The sequence below is a fragment of the Hyposmocoma kahamanoa genome, unplaced genomic scaffold (assembly GCF_003589595.1).
Source record: "Hyposmocoma kahamanoa isolate Upper Pololo Valley unplaced genomic scaffold, ASM358959v1 62, whole genome shotgun sequence".
NCBI classification, from domain to species: Eukaryota; Metazoa; Arthropoda; class Insecta; order Lepidoptera; family Cosmopterigidae; genus Hyposmocoma; species Hyposmocoma kahamanoa.
In genome coordinates, this window is record NW_020653850.1 from 19,102,348 (window position 1) to 19,117,607 (window position 15,260).

Sequence of the window (15,260 nt, forward strand, 5' to 3'; positions counted from 1 at the left end):
TTAATATCCAAGGTTCACCACCTCTGCCAGATCTTTTAATATTTTTTACTTTATCCATTTTGCATGACCTCTTACAACGTCCAATAGAGTAAAAACCCCAATTGTAGTATTTTTAAAAATAAAATCTACTGAAGACGCGCTATAACGTGTTTGTCAATAAGTACAAATACTACAGAATGTCTATAAATTAAATATATCTAGAATAAACTTAAGAACACTAGTTTTTAGAGTATTAATAGACTTTACTGGATGTGTATAGAGCAATTTTACTAAAAATAATCAGTTGTTCTACAGATGAACTTAAAATAAGGACTATAAGAGTAAATGTTAGGAGAGATTACACTTAATTAAGAAGTAAGTAGTAAATTTTGACTGGAGTGAAATAAGTCCACAACAATTTCTTTTTTCTAAAACCATTTATAGAGAACTATTATCTAAATCAATACCATATTAAGACTATTTATAGATATAACAGTTTTAAGGGGTATAAAGTGTGCTCCTTAGGTTATATGTAATTCCACGTACTTATGAGGTCGGTTTTTTTAGTACTCTGTACTGTGATTATAAAAACACAACCTCGTTCTTGCTTTTACATCTCTCCATTTCTCTGTGTTTTATCACACAGCTAATAATAAAGGCGTCATTTTAATTTAATATCGTATGTGTTGTGTTTTAGAGTTCAAAACTTTATTGCGTTTCTTACAAAGCGTGTCAACAGGAAAACTATTTTAATTAACCCGCCGACTCGTGCAAAAGTGATGTTTTACTCGTGTATATTCGACAAATATTAGACGACCGTTTGTAAGTGGGCTGCTGCACGCGAGCGAGCGTGACTTGTTCGCCCTTGGCCGCAGCCGGCGGTTGCTTACCTCTGCAATCATTCGCATTAAAGAACAAGTCTAACGAGCTTTCAGTAACAACAATATGATATCTGGTCTCAAACTAGGGAATATCTCGTACAGGACGTACCGTATAATAGAGTCATTGCATTTGCCGACACGGAATCGTCTTAAGATACTTAGAATAAAGCTTTGTTTCAAAAAAGGTGTTGTGCTTCGTCCTGAAAAAAACACCACATAGTTATGTGTGTGTGTGTGCGTGTGTGTGTGGTGAGGCACACACCTCAAGTATAAGAGCCCTGCCACTGGTCATCTGTCATCTTTCCGCTGGAAAAATTCTTCAAGATAATTGCTAACGCAATTGACTAGGTTAGAAAAATGTCTTAACTTAGGCAAGTAGTTTAAATAAATTATTCTTATTTATCATAAACATAAGGAAACACGTGTAAAATATTCACCGTAATTATAGGTCTATGAGAATCTCGTAAAAACGGGGATTTAAAGTTTTACTGTTAGCAACACTTGGTATTATGAGGTAAAAAATGGCTCTGAATAGCAAAGAAACCAAGCCGTAAAAAATATTGGTAAAAACGTTTTTTTTTGTTTTTAATTGATCGGGTTTTTGAACTCTCATGGGACTATGCACGTGGGAATCCTAATACTTAATTATAAATATAATCCATGCCGTATTATAAATTATCAATTCGTTAAGGTACAAAATCCCGATTGGCTTAAAATTCATTGTCTTTAAAATTTTCTACCCTCTGGTATAAGTAATTCCAAAAATCATTAGTAATTGTAAACGGGGAAACTGAAATTATGAAAAATTATATATTTAAATGCTGACTGAAGAAAAACGTTCACAATTTTATCAAGCATGGCGCTACGGCAATAAAGTAGTTAAAAACCGAAAACAAAAAAAAAACAGAAAAATTAGTAAGGTTTGCTAGTTCGTTTCGTAGTTCAGTTGGAAGAGCATCAGACACGGTATGCTGAAGGCGCTGGTTCGAATGGAGAAGAGTGTTGCCTAAATGTTAAATTTGGCCAAAAAAATGTACACGTGGCCGTACCACGACACTGAATACATTATACAAAAGCGCGTTTGGTCGAAACATGAGACACTCGGTTGCATATTTGTTTTCTCGAAATTCATACAAAACCAAAATAATTGTTTTTAAAATAAATTATGCATCTTCTGATTACAAAATCACTTGGCCGTGGAACGAAACGTCCCCGTTTATCCACAGTTATGGTGCTTTTGCAGTTTGTAATGGCACAATTATGCATTTTTTCGCGTTTTCGACTGGTGTTTCAGGGGTTCCCAAACTTATTTTGTCTGCCCACCTTGAGAATTTTTTTTTTTCGCCCCCATTTTTTCACCTAATTAAAAACGACTATATCTTCAAATTAAATTAATTATTGTGACCTATATTAGCGGAGATTAAACATTCATTATAAACGAGACTTTTACAGTAGGTAGTACACAACGGCGCGGAGGATGATTATTGAAACGCAACTTTATAGTATTCAGACAGAGTATCTTTTATTTAAAATAAAACAAACATAATCGATTCTAATATAAAAACTAATGTGAACGATGAATCTGATGCTGTTTAATAAGTTTGTTGATATCAGGTTCCAATTTACTCAAGAACTGCCGCAAGTTACCACGTTGTCACAGCACTAAAACCACGTTCACACAAATATGACGATGGGAATGCTATCAAGAATCGTTGAACGATTGACCACAATCGAGGGTACAATTGCGGGATCGGTTTCTGTAGCTAAAATTCTTGGTAGCCATTTTTGAACTCGATTTTTATTTCCTCGTTCGTTGTCAATTCTATAAGTTCTTCTTCCAGCTGAGGTGATATTGCTGTGTTGACATTTGAAAGTGGATCCAACACCCAATCTGGTATTTTCAAGTTCAAAATGTCCTGGTATCGTTCGATGAAGTCAATGTGGAGGTTTTCCAAATGTTACTGCAGGATACTGATAAAATCGGAAAATTGTGAAACTCACGTCTGCTTTCTTCTTTGATTCTTTTTGTGTAGAAGCAGTTTGGCTGCGAAAGCAGCAACGAAATTTTTTGTTTTAATTAAATTTAGTTCATCGCCTTGCAGTTGGAGATTCATGTCGTTGAACAATTTATATGTCATGTAAGCTATATCATTTTTTGATGTAATGAACTTGTTACGCAATTCTGTATCTTTAGTTTCCAAGAACTTTATCACAGAGTCAAACAGGTTGTAAAATCAAATCAGACAATTGCCTCTTTATAGCCAACGCACTTCAGTATGAAACAACAAACGGTTGTAATCTTCATCATTACTAACACAAAGCTGATGAAATAATCTATCATTGAAACAGCTGTTACGGATTTTATCAAAGCAGTTATCAAAGCAGCAATATGTCATCAAAGCAGTCGCTTTGATGACATATTGCAGTGATTGAAATAGTAATTCACTTAAATTTCTAGCAACCAAATGTTGTCTATGAATAACGCAATGTACAGCAAGGACATCTGGAATTTTATTTTTTAAGTACGCTATGGAGCCTTAATGGCACCCTATCATAGCCGAAGCGTTATCCGTAGCAACTGATATAATAATTTTCAAGGGAATCTCTTTCTCATCACATAACTTTTCCAATGTATTGAATATGGTTTCGCCTTTTGTGTCGGTCTCTAAATTTCTAACAAACAATAGTTCTTCACATATTTTCTCATCTTTAATAAACCTCACGAAAGACAGCAACAATGCTTCATTAGTTGATAAAGTGGACTCATCGAGCTGAATTGAGAATTGACTAATCCTCAGAATATTGCACAATGATTCTTCAATGTTTTCAGCCAATTCATCAATTCGTCTTTGCACAGAATTATTACTCAACATTTTTCGGATAATATCTGCGGCCGGTTTATGAAGCACAGTAGTTATTACTTCCTTTATTGCTGGCAAAATTAACTCTTCTTCGATGTTGTGTGGTTTGCCTTTTTGAGCAATTAACAAAGAGATATTGCACGAAGCTCGAAATCCGTCGTCAACTTGCTTAGCAGCCGCCGAAAAGAGTTTTGCTACACTTGGCTGAGTATTATGCTTCTTCTCTAGGTCTTGAAAATTTGCTACATTCTTGTTTTTCTTATCTGGATGCATTTTATTCAAATGGTCTTGTAGTCTTGAAGGCTTCATTGCTTCATTCGAAAATGTTTTTAGACATAGAAGGCACAAAGGCCACCATGGGTTTGTGGGATTTTCAATGAATCCGAAATTAAATATTTTCCGCACAGTATTGCCGTCTCTTCTTTTTTACTTCCGACATTGTTTTGTTTTGAGAAATACGTAAGTAAGTGTTACGCACGAAATCGCTAATGAAAATAAAATAAGTATTACGTTGTTTATATAGCATTGCATAAGCAGCACGAACCAACAGGAAAGACAAACATGCATAAACTCGTTTATCTCATTCGACGGTCAATCGTACTCAACAAGTAAGAACAAGTACCTGTTCTATGAACCAGCCGATTGATACAGGAATGCACAAATCGGGTTATTTAACAAAAACCTGTTAAAACATGATTGCCCGCGGTCTATTATCTACGAAAATTACCTATCTAGAAATACTAATAACTATTAAAATGCGAAACTGTGTCTGTTGCCTTTTTATTTGTTTGTTTGTGTCTACTTTCATTTAGAAACGGAGCGACCGATTGACATGATTTTTATTTTATGTATTCAATAAAACAGGACAGATATATGAACTACACGGAGAGAAATATCAAACCGAGTTAGTTAGAGCAATCTCGTAATTAATATTAGTTGATGTTCACAAGTTGTAGTCGAGAGTCGAGAGCTCAGTGGGTGTCTAAGAGTCTTCCTAATTGAAATTACAAATCTCCCCCTAAGCCTTTACACAACGCCCCTATTTTTTCCTGGGTCTCTTACCTTTAGGCCTGCAACGCCCACAAGGGGATGTTATCGCCCACTTTGGGAAAGGCTGATCTACGGTAACGATCGAGCGCGTTCTGAAGTGTAGCAGCGGCAAGTAAGTGAATTTCACTTACTTTGGGCACGTGAAGTACGTACACTTGCGGCGTCTATCTAGATATATGTCTGTGAGTGTGTCATACTCTGCGGTTCGCCGCGCCCCTCCACGCGGGGCACGGTAAAATCGCGCTCGCCGCGCTCCCGCGAAGCATTGTCAATTTGTTCGACGGCGCATGTTTTCCATACAAACTGAGATACTTCAGCACAACGTTAAAAAACGTAACGTAACGATGCTGAGTTATAATCGCCTTAAAGTATATTTCTGAAAAACGCCTTTCCTCGTTGTCTCTCTCGCTACTCTCACAAACTCACAGAACACTAGGTATATTCACAAAGATCACCAACTGGCACCCACTAACCTAACCTATCCTTCCTATTTCTTTCTTTTCTATTCCTCCCAATATCATTTGGTGTTGTCATTTTGTTCTTTAATCGATCATAGTCAAATCAAATCGGTAACTTAATTTATTTCAATGTGATAGTTATTGCAAGTAATAAGCATTTTAAAGTGAATAGTTGACTAATATAGCTTTCGCCAACATAAGTCTTCTATCTTTGTTATTAATAATTATAACAAACTAGTGGAGCAATTTCATAAGAAATAATTGAATATAATGCTAATATAGTGCTAATATAGCTCGACATTCAATAGAAACTTGAAAATTACAATGATAAAAGTGGCATTTCTAGCCAGCGATTATAGCTGTAAAAGTACCTCTCTGAGTGAAGAAATAAATTTCCCACAGAATTTACATAGAGTTTAAAAGTATACAATGTGTTGATTTGCATTCTCGCCATATTTAAGAAATTAATAATAGAAACAATGCTAAATCATCTAAAAATATTAAAAAATATTCTGTTCAATATTTTGGGTAACTGTATCTAATAAAGTTTTGTAAAATTGTCCCGAAGTGTATTCACCGCGGAGGACAGTGACACCGCCACTCGCTTCTCCGAGCGATACATAATCTTTCTCGATCGCTTATTTTCCTATTTTTTTAATTATGTTTATGTACTAGTATAACTTACTAATTATTTATATTAGTTAGAAAACCGAAAAAATATTTTTTGTAACTTAGATTTGGTACTTACCAACTTTAGGTTACATGAAAGTAGTACTAGAAGTACCTAGCTCCACAGCTGGCTCCATACCAGCCGGAGTCCGTACCATACCGCTCCAGCTGGAGCCAGCCACAGATATGCAGAGTTTCGTTTCAACTTAGAACATTCTTCACAACAGAAAAAGCAGAAAGAAACCAGAGACGATATTTGCGTGCAATTCTTCGACACTCGTTATCTGCGTAAACTAAATGTTTTACATCATACTATAAGAACGCACTTGATGGTAATGTAGGGTCTGGTGAACTGGTAGTGGTTTTTTATTGCACTAACTCTTGTTTACATACCAAACCACATGGCATTTCGTGAGAAACTAGAACATATGCACGATGTCAGCGGAACGTAGACGCAATGCGCAAGGTCGACTGATAATCTACCAATCATGAGCTCGATACGATATTCCCCCCCGTCCCTACTCGTACCTTACCACCAAATAGATGTAAAATGCATATTTTCTGTGCATAGGTCATTGTTCCAATGGTTGCCGATACCTGTGGCACGTGTAGTTCAAGTCAATGACCTTTGTGTCAAGCGTGGCTACCGCAATTAAATAAAAATGGAGAATTTAGGAATTGTTTTTCGATTTATTTTTTTAGTGATTTGGGTTCAGTTCTGGATATAGAAAGCCCTCTGTAAAAATGGCGAGAATACAAATCAACACATTGTATAGATACTCGATGGTTGAAATAAACAATAACGGACCATCTGACATGAGCATGCCACTGCGGTTATCGAAAGGTGCGACCTTGTGCCACACGTTTAACCGCAACAGCAGCGTTAACCATCACCACAGTGACGGTGACATACTCTGCTCAGAATACGTAACGCAGCGAATTTACAATTCGTCGGCATAGTTTGAGAACCTCTTAGCTTCGTTTTTGGACGAAATATCTTTTTACTCTATAAGCGCAATGTTGGGGATATTAAAGCTTAAAATATAATTTGTAGACTCTTTTTAAATTATAAATTAAAGGTATAATCATAGATTGTTACATAATTATTTCTAGTATTTTGTACCTATTCAAAAGTTCACATTAATGGAGGTTACGAGGTTACGAATTTAGACAACGAATTGTACCTACACGCGCTGCTTCTGAGGGACCAAAGAAAAAATGGAATGACAGAGAACAGACGCGTACATCGCTTAACATTATTTACAAACCAGCTGGTTGCCAGCAGATGTTTACATTCGTTACATACGTACTACCAAAACAAAAACGAAAAATATTCCAGTTTGCAAACGTAAGGAATACGATTTCCAATAGGAAAGGTTATAAAATTTATTTTATTTTATTTTTGTTTATTTCTGGCCACATGACCCATATAGTATATACTTTAAAGACTAACATACATACAATATAATGTAACATACATAATACTTCGATACACTACCTTATCCGTGTTTAGGGTTTCTTTTGAAAACCTTGAAACACGTATTTATTAATTTTGTAGGAAATGAAACTATTTTTCCGGATTTATATCGTGTATATTTGTTTTTTTCAAACAAACCGACGTTTCGGGCCCTTTACAGGTCCCATGGCCACGGTTGACTGAGGTGGTACAGTCTTCAACCAGTTACGTCTAATATTGATGCAAACCACCCTATTTTTTCACTATAGTTACAATATGTAGTTATTAATTAAATACCTTATTTTTAATTTTACAAAGAAAACATATAGCATATAGCTGATGTCAAACATCGTCGCGTAAACGTTTGCATCAATATTAGACATAACTGGTTGAAGACTGTACCATCTCAGTCAACCGTGACCATGGGACCTGTAAAGGGCCCGAAACGTCGGTTTGTTTGAAAAAACAAATATACGCGATTTAAAAAAAAAGTTAGTAATAGTAGAAAAATAGTTTCATTTCCTATGTGTAACAATCGCGAAAACCTAAGAACTCGATATTAATTTTGTATTTAAGCTGTCCAAAACAAGTTTGAAGTGAACCGCACCACACGTTACAAACTTCTAATGCCTACAAACTTTAATACACCACTTGAACTCTATCTCGGAGTCGTTTGGAAAAATGTCATGTAGTCTCTTACTATTGCGTTATAAAATATTTTATGCTAAGTTTCATCTTTGTAAGTTCAATGAATGCGATTTTTCATATAAACATTTTCACCCTTTTTCACCTTCTTAGGTGTTGAATTTGGAAAATCCTTTCTTAATACGCTTACATTAATTAAAAGTAATACATCCTCAAGGTTTCATGTTAGAGTTTATAGTTTTTGCTGTGCGCACATCTACCAGTGACTTACTCTGGATCCTACTCCTGTGTATAATTGTATAGATTAAGAAGATCACACACTTATCCACATAAACAAGAGCTGCGTAGTTTAAGAAAGATGATAAGGCTTCGTTTGATTTATTTCAGCTAGTGTTGTGTGTAGGGAGCTTGATTTATTATGATACATTTTTTAGTAACTTATATAAAAAGTTACTAAAAAATGTATCATAATAAATTAAGCTCCCATTGTCTTGGTATCGTAGGTTCTCATTAGTTTGTTTTCATATCTGGACATCTAACTCATAAGGCAAAAAACTAAAGCAAAAAACAAACAAAAAACCAAAGAAACAGGGTACAAACTTGTTCGGGTGCACAGTGTCTGCCCGGAAAAATAAACAATATCATTACCTCTTAATTAATAACAATGATTGTCAGACAGTCATGATGACGCTAATGACAAAACCTTTTTACACACAAGTACACTGTGTGTTAATGTATATTTGGGCAAAAATGATTAACTTATTTTATCAAACTGGTCATTGAATCACGACCGAGACAAAGAGGAGTAAAGTAATTACGATGTCATTCATTGATTTTGCAGAAAAATTCTTTAACTTTGATGTGGTGTGTAGTGAATATCTTGATGACAACTATCTGGTTAATTTAATGGATCATATCGTCATCCTATTTAAGAGCCCAGGCTTTTGTCGGTAGCACTCCTTACGGTCCATAGTCAGTACTTTGATCTCTTTATGGAAGACGTGACTTTGACGTTATTCTTTATTTATTCGTCTAAGTCTTCCCCTCTTTACTTTAAGATTTATAGAGATGGAAATCACAATTTATAAATTAATTGTGTATAGTGTTTTAAAAAATTGGAATGTAAATGTTATATGTTTGACAACGGCGGTGTCAAGATTACTGTTCCAAAGAAATTCCGTATTGATAGTTGAGAAACGAGATTTTACTTTGAAGATGCGTTATGTCTAGTCCAGTCAGGCTCTGTCCAGTGCTTGGAAGCTAATAAACGTAAGATAGATATAAGTGGTGTCCCGTGTAGCTCAGGGTTTCCATTTGGGTCTTATATTGTTTATCAGTGACATCGTACCAGTCGAATTGAAGTTAGAACTCAAAAAGATACAGCTAATTTGACATGACCTCAACGGGATAAAACAATGCTGTCTTGATAAGAGAATGATTCCTAAATGTTCTGAACTGCAGCTTTGTGAGGTTCATCAAAAGAAAACTACCTATCCCATCTTCTCCTCTCCTCTCCTCTCCTCTCTATAAATGGGATACCTGTAATACAGGCACAGGAGGTTCGTGATTTAGAAGTTTTAGTGGCATTAGAGTTCCTTGTGAAAGAGTTCGTCCAAGGAATTACTGCCACCATATCTATTTCTGCCGCCAAGCAGTAATGTCACCGTTACTGTGTTCTGGTTTTGAAGGGTAGGGTGCTGTTGAAATTACAGGCACATGGGACTTGTCATTTTATGTCTCAGGGTGACGGGCGCAGTGGCAGTGCGCTTCAGATCTTTGCGATTTAAAGATGTGAGTGGCATTGCAACTGCTATGGACAGGCATGTAGCTTACCATCAGGTGCACGACTTGATTGTCCCGTCACTTGATTTTATGAAAAAAAGAACATCACGATAAAAGTATTTGACTCCATTTCACCTCATGGGAAGTGACGATGAGGTGACGAAGTAGCATGCACATCGAAATGAAGTTAATTTTAAAGTAATGCATTGTACTTATAAAAAATCTTCAATTGCAATAAAATCATAAATAAGTTTTATTCGTCGGGTAAATTTCGGTGTCTTTCAAACTGAGACGGCCATTTTAAATGTTATGAGAAATTTAAAATTGTTCTTATTTTGTGTCATAATTATCAGTTGTCTATTTTATTAATTGATCTAAAATTATGGTTGGTCTATAATTTGTGAATGGAATTTAAATATATGATTCTTTTCTAATATTGCAATTATGATGCAATGATTACGCCAAGGCGCGAAATTCATTCATTAAGTGAAATTGTTTTTTTATTTGTGTCATAATTATCAAGCGAAATTCTTCATATTTGTTTTGAGATTCCAGTAGACCGCTCTATAAAAGGAAATTATCTGGGATTCTTGTAAAAACCAAACTTATGATTCATCGCTTGCGCAATGGCGCTTCAGTGCCAATTCGAACCTCAAAAGTACCTTGTATTCATTGTTGAAACAGTTTTCCGGTTAACTGTATTTGTGATAATATGACCTCGGTGGTTAAGATTACCACTACAAAGGCTAGTGGAGGAGGGTTCGATTCCCAACAGGAATCAAACTTGACACATCATAATTAGGTTTTATTGAATTTTTTTAATTTGGTTTTCAATGATTTTTTAACCGTAGCGCCATCTATGAGACATCCATGAAAGAATTTCGTCTCCCAGTTAGATACCTTTACAGCTACTAGCCCTGGCTAAAGATGTCACTATTAACTTGTAATTAAATATTTTTATTGAATGTCAGGATGTGTCACCACGACAATATTCAATTATTTTTTGTGAAATTACCCCACGAGTTTGTTATAATTATTAAACAAAAATCGAACACTTAGAAAAAATTCACTTCGATCCGATTAAATTCGAACCAACGTCTCCCAGCAAACCATGCCAGACGCTGTGCCACCTAAGCCACGGAACGAACCAACGGACCTCACGAATTTTTTTTTTTCACGAAATTTGTATTTGTTGCAGATCATTTTTTGCCGCAGCGCCATCGGTGAGAAATTTATGAAAGTGAGACATGATGTTTCCTAAATTGGTTCTGTTCTGAGTGTTCTGGGTAGATCCCAATTCGCTACTCTGGATTAACAGAGTACCGAATTTCTATTAGAAAGGTAGTAGAAAGTATTCTCTAGTTTGAGACCATAAATGATGCTCCTCAGGCTCATTATTTACCTAATATCTTTTTTTTTATAATACCAAGTGACGGGACGAACAAGTCATGCGCCTGGTGGTGAAGCGACACGCCTATCCATGACAGTTGCAGTGCTTCACAGAGCTTTAAACCGTAAAGATCTGAGGGCCACTACGAGAGAGACATAAGGTAACAAGTAACAAGTCCCGTTCTTGTAATTTCACCAGCGCTCCTATACCCTTCAAAACCGGGACGCAGTAATTAATACTCACATTATTGCTTGACGGCAGAAGTAGGTAAGGAAACAATACATCTCTGGACGTACTCTACTACTACTAAATCGTTCTTTGTTCTACTTTATACTGCCGGAGTAATTACTTGGGAAGTACCAAGAAAACCACAGGTAAACTTTTAGGTAAATTTATGTAAATAATAACACACACAATTAATTGGTAAAAAACCACGTTGGTTGCAAATCTTCCGTGAAATAATATGTCATGAGAATTTCCTTTGTTTTGTTATATTTGAATAATAATACTCTATTGTTAATATTATAAATGGATAATGTACATAAGGATCTGAGTTTCTGATGATGGGACGGAGAAGTCGTGCGCCTGGTGGTAAGTTACACGCCTGTCCATAACAGTTACAGTACCACTCAGAGCTTTAAATCGCAAAGATCTTAAGGGCACAGTCAACTGCGCCTGTCACCCTGAGACATAAGTTGACAAGTCCCATTTGCCTGCAATTTCACCAGCACCTAATTACTCTTCGAAACCGGAACACAGTAATGCTGACATTACTGCTTGGCGGCAGAAATAGGTACGGTGGTAAGTTCGAACGAACGAAGAACGAACTCTTTCACAAGAAGCTCTACTTGTTTTAACTAAAATTTAATTAATATCGCTTTATAAGAGCAAGAGACTTTCACGAGATGTTCCTGTTTTTTTGAATTAAGGGAACAAACTGTCAATACCGTATAATTTATTCTTCTAGAGTTCTTACATTTATCGTCGCGGAATTGGCTTAAACAGGTCAGAAAATGGTTTATATTTATCCACGAAGAGCGAAAAAGACATTATTGTTGCCCTAAGAAGAAATATAATAAGAAAATTGCGTAGTTTATTCTCTTTACGTATTAAGAAAAAGTTAGGTTCTCGTAGACTATTTAATTCATATTTAATGAAAAAGAATCTTTATTGTGCTGTTAAACATTACCAAGAACACAGTACAGTCAGCCATGACCATGAAACCTGTAAGGAACCTGAAATGTTGGTTTGTTTGAAATAACAAACATAAAGTAGAACCAAACGTGAATTGTTTCTAAGATACTTAGAGGGAACTCTCAGTGATAATTGTGATAACAATTCCGGACAGTCAATAAAGCCTGGGGCCTTACCATCAACTCTTATTACGATTCAGTTTAAGACCTAAAATGAATCGTTGTGATACAGCGCTACATGAAGTGTATCACCATCCCGCTTTTTTGACATTACCAACCTATACTGAACTATAATAAGAGGTCATGGTAAGGCCCCTGATTCTATTTTTAATAAAAACTTTAAGTCACTAATATCACGACGAATTCTGAGTGGTAGGAGATGATGCTTCCTACAGAGATTTTTATAATTGGCAGAATTATAACGGCCTTTTGTTCGATAACACAAAAAACGAATATACTTTTTTTGTACATTTTTAAGTCGCGAAATGTAAATATGATAACGAGGATACCAAATTTGCCTGGCGTATTCTAAAATGCTAAGGACAAATGAGCAATATAGTATTTTTATACTGTGCAAAATCTTTTGCACACCGCATAACAAATCCGAGTGACCGAGAGGCCTTTCATCATCATCACACCTTTAAGAGAATAATTAAATAAGCAACACTTTGGTGGATTAAGATCCAGGTCGTAAATTTCACAGTACGCTTCAAGCCTATTCAGATCCGACTGCAAGGCCACCGATTCTTCTCGTGTCTTCACATGGGCAAATGTTTTCATATCATCAAATCAAAGTAGCTGAGAGTGCTTAAAGCATAGGTTAATGTCGCCAAAAATAATAATGAATAATAGCGGCTCGAGCGACGATTCTTGAGGAACACCACTAGGAACTTTAACCCAACTAGATATGTGATTACTAACTACTAGTGCCTGGGATCTGCTATCGATGTAAGATGATAACCACATTAGAAGATCACCACAGATACCGATATGCGCAAGCTTTAGAATGAGTGTCTCATGATTTATTCTGTCGAAGGCCTTATATAGTCGGTATAAATAACATCTACTTGCCCTCTTAAGTCCATTGCGCTGGTAATAAAACTGTTAAATAAAACCCGATTAGATACAGTGGAGCGCCTTTTGAGAAAACCGTCCTGAAATGAGCAAAAAGAGTGAGTTAAAGCGGTATAAACTTGGTTATAAATGATTTTCCCTAGAATCTTAGACATGATACAGAGTTAGAAAATTGGCCTATAGTTAGACACAATGGCTTTATTACCTTTTTTGAAGACTGGCGTTACATAGGTTTTCTTCCAAACGTCTGGTACTACACTCTTTCTTCGAGATTTTCTATATAGTATGATGATGGACAGAGCAATAGTGTCAGAGCACTTATATGAAAAATTGCCGGAAGATGATCTGGCCTAGCTGATTCAGCTGGGTCTAATTGAACGAGCAAGCGATGCACTTTAACCTCCTATGGCACTCAGTGATGTTCTTGCCTCGAAAGATACATGAACAACAGACGTGTAGCAATTACTAAACGATACCAAAAAAATAGAATGAACAAAATCTGAGAACGCTTCACAGATAGAATCACCCGTATTAACAGTATTAGCGCCGTGTTTAAAGCAGCTTGGCAGCAAACTCGATTGTTTTCTTAGATTTAATGTAAGACTAAAACTGCTTCGGATTAGTTTGAATAGACAGTACAACTGTTACCGTGTTGTTTTATGTATTTCCTATGACAAAATTATTGTAAATTTTTAGCACGATCGCGGAGCTACTTAAAGGAATCCTCATCTGATCGGTTGCCGTATCTCTTAAATTTCTTAAAGTATTTATGTTTTTCTTTTAATATTTTCTTAAGTACTGCTGAATACCAATTCGGGTAGGATATACTAGATACGCGCTTTGAGCGAACATAAGAATCTCTCAATGCTGTGAATTTGTTATAGAAAAAATTAACTGCATCGTTAACCGTACCTGATGAAAACTCATTCAACCAATCAATGTTCAAAATTTCGCTATTAATCAACTCATACTCACCTTTATTAAATAAATACTTTAAAAATGGTGCGGGTTTCAGTGCGTAACAGTTATTAAAATTAATCTGAATGTTGAGAGCACCATGTTGGGGATCAACAGGCAGGGATAAAGGGTCATTACAGTCAGTAACAAATACAGTTTCAGTACATAAGACCAGTTCCAAGATCACTCCGAAGTTGTTTTTGACACCGTTGTATTGTTTAAAGTTCAAAGATGTTATTTCATCAAGTAATATATACTCATCTTGTGAGAGATAATTACTAGGGCTAAATGAGTTGTCGTAATTAGTAGGCGTCCAGACTAAGCGCCTCATATTAAAATTACATATCAGTAAATATTTGTCATCAGGGTGTTCAATCATAATGCTATTTAAATTCGTAAAGAAGTTCAATATTTGCTGTGAAAAAGAATTACCTAAATTTTGATGAATAACATAACGTACGCAAATTTGTAAATTAACACTTATCTGTCGGCCGAATTAGATCTGTAAGATAAAGTCAGCCACAAGTCCTCCGCACTCAACAGGAATGATACCTGGGGCATTATCAATAGAGCCTTGCGTGGCAATAAGAATTCCACCTTCCATTTTCTGTTGCGTAGCGGCATAATTCCTATCACGCCTCCAGACAAAGTATCTGCAGTCAAAAAGCTCTGTATTTGCTATACCTTCAACTGACCACGTTTCGGTTATCAAAATAACGTCGTAATTATTAGCACACACATTACGATAAAAAAGATTACTTTTTGTTCTCAATCCCCGCGCATTTTGATAATAAATATGTAAATTATTTATTCGTCTCCCCAACGCCATTGGGTTAGTAAAGTAATTAAGCAATAGATTGTAATA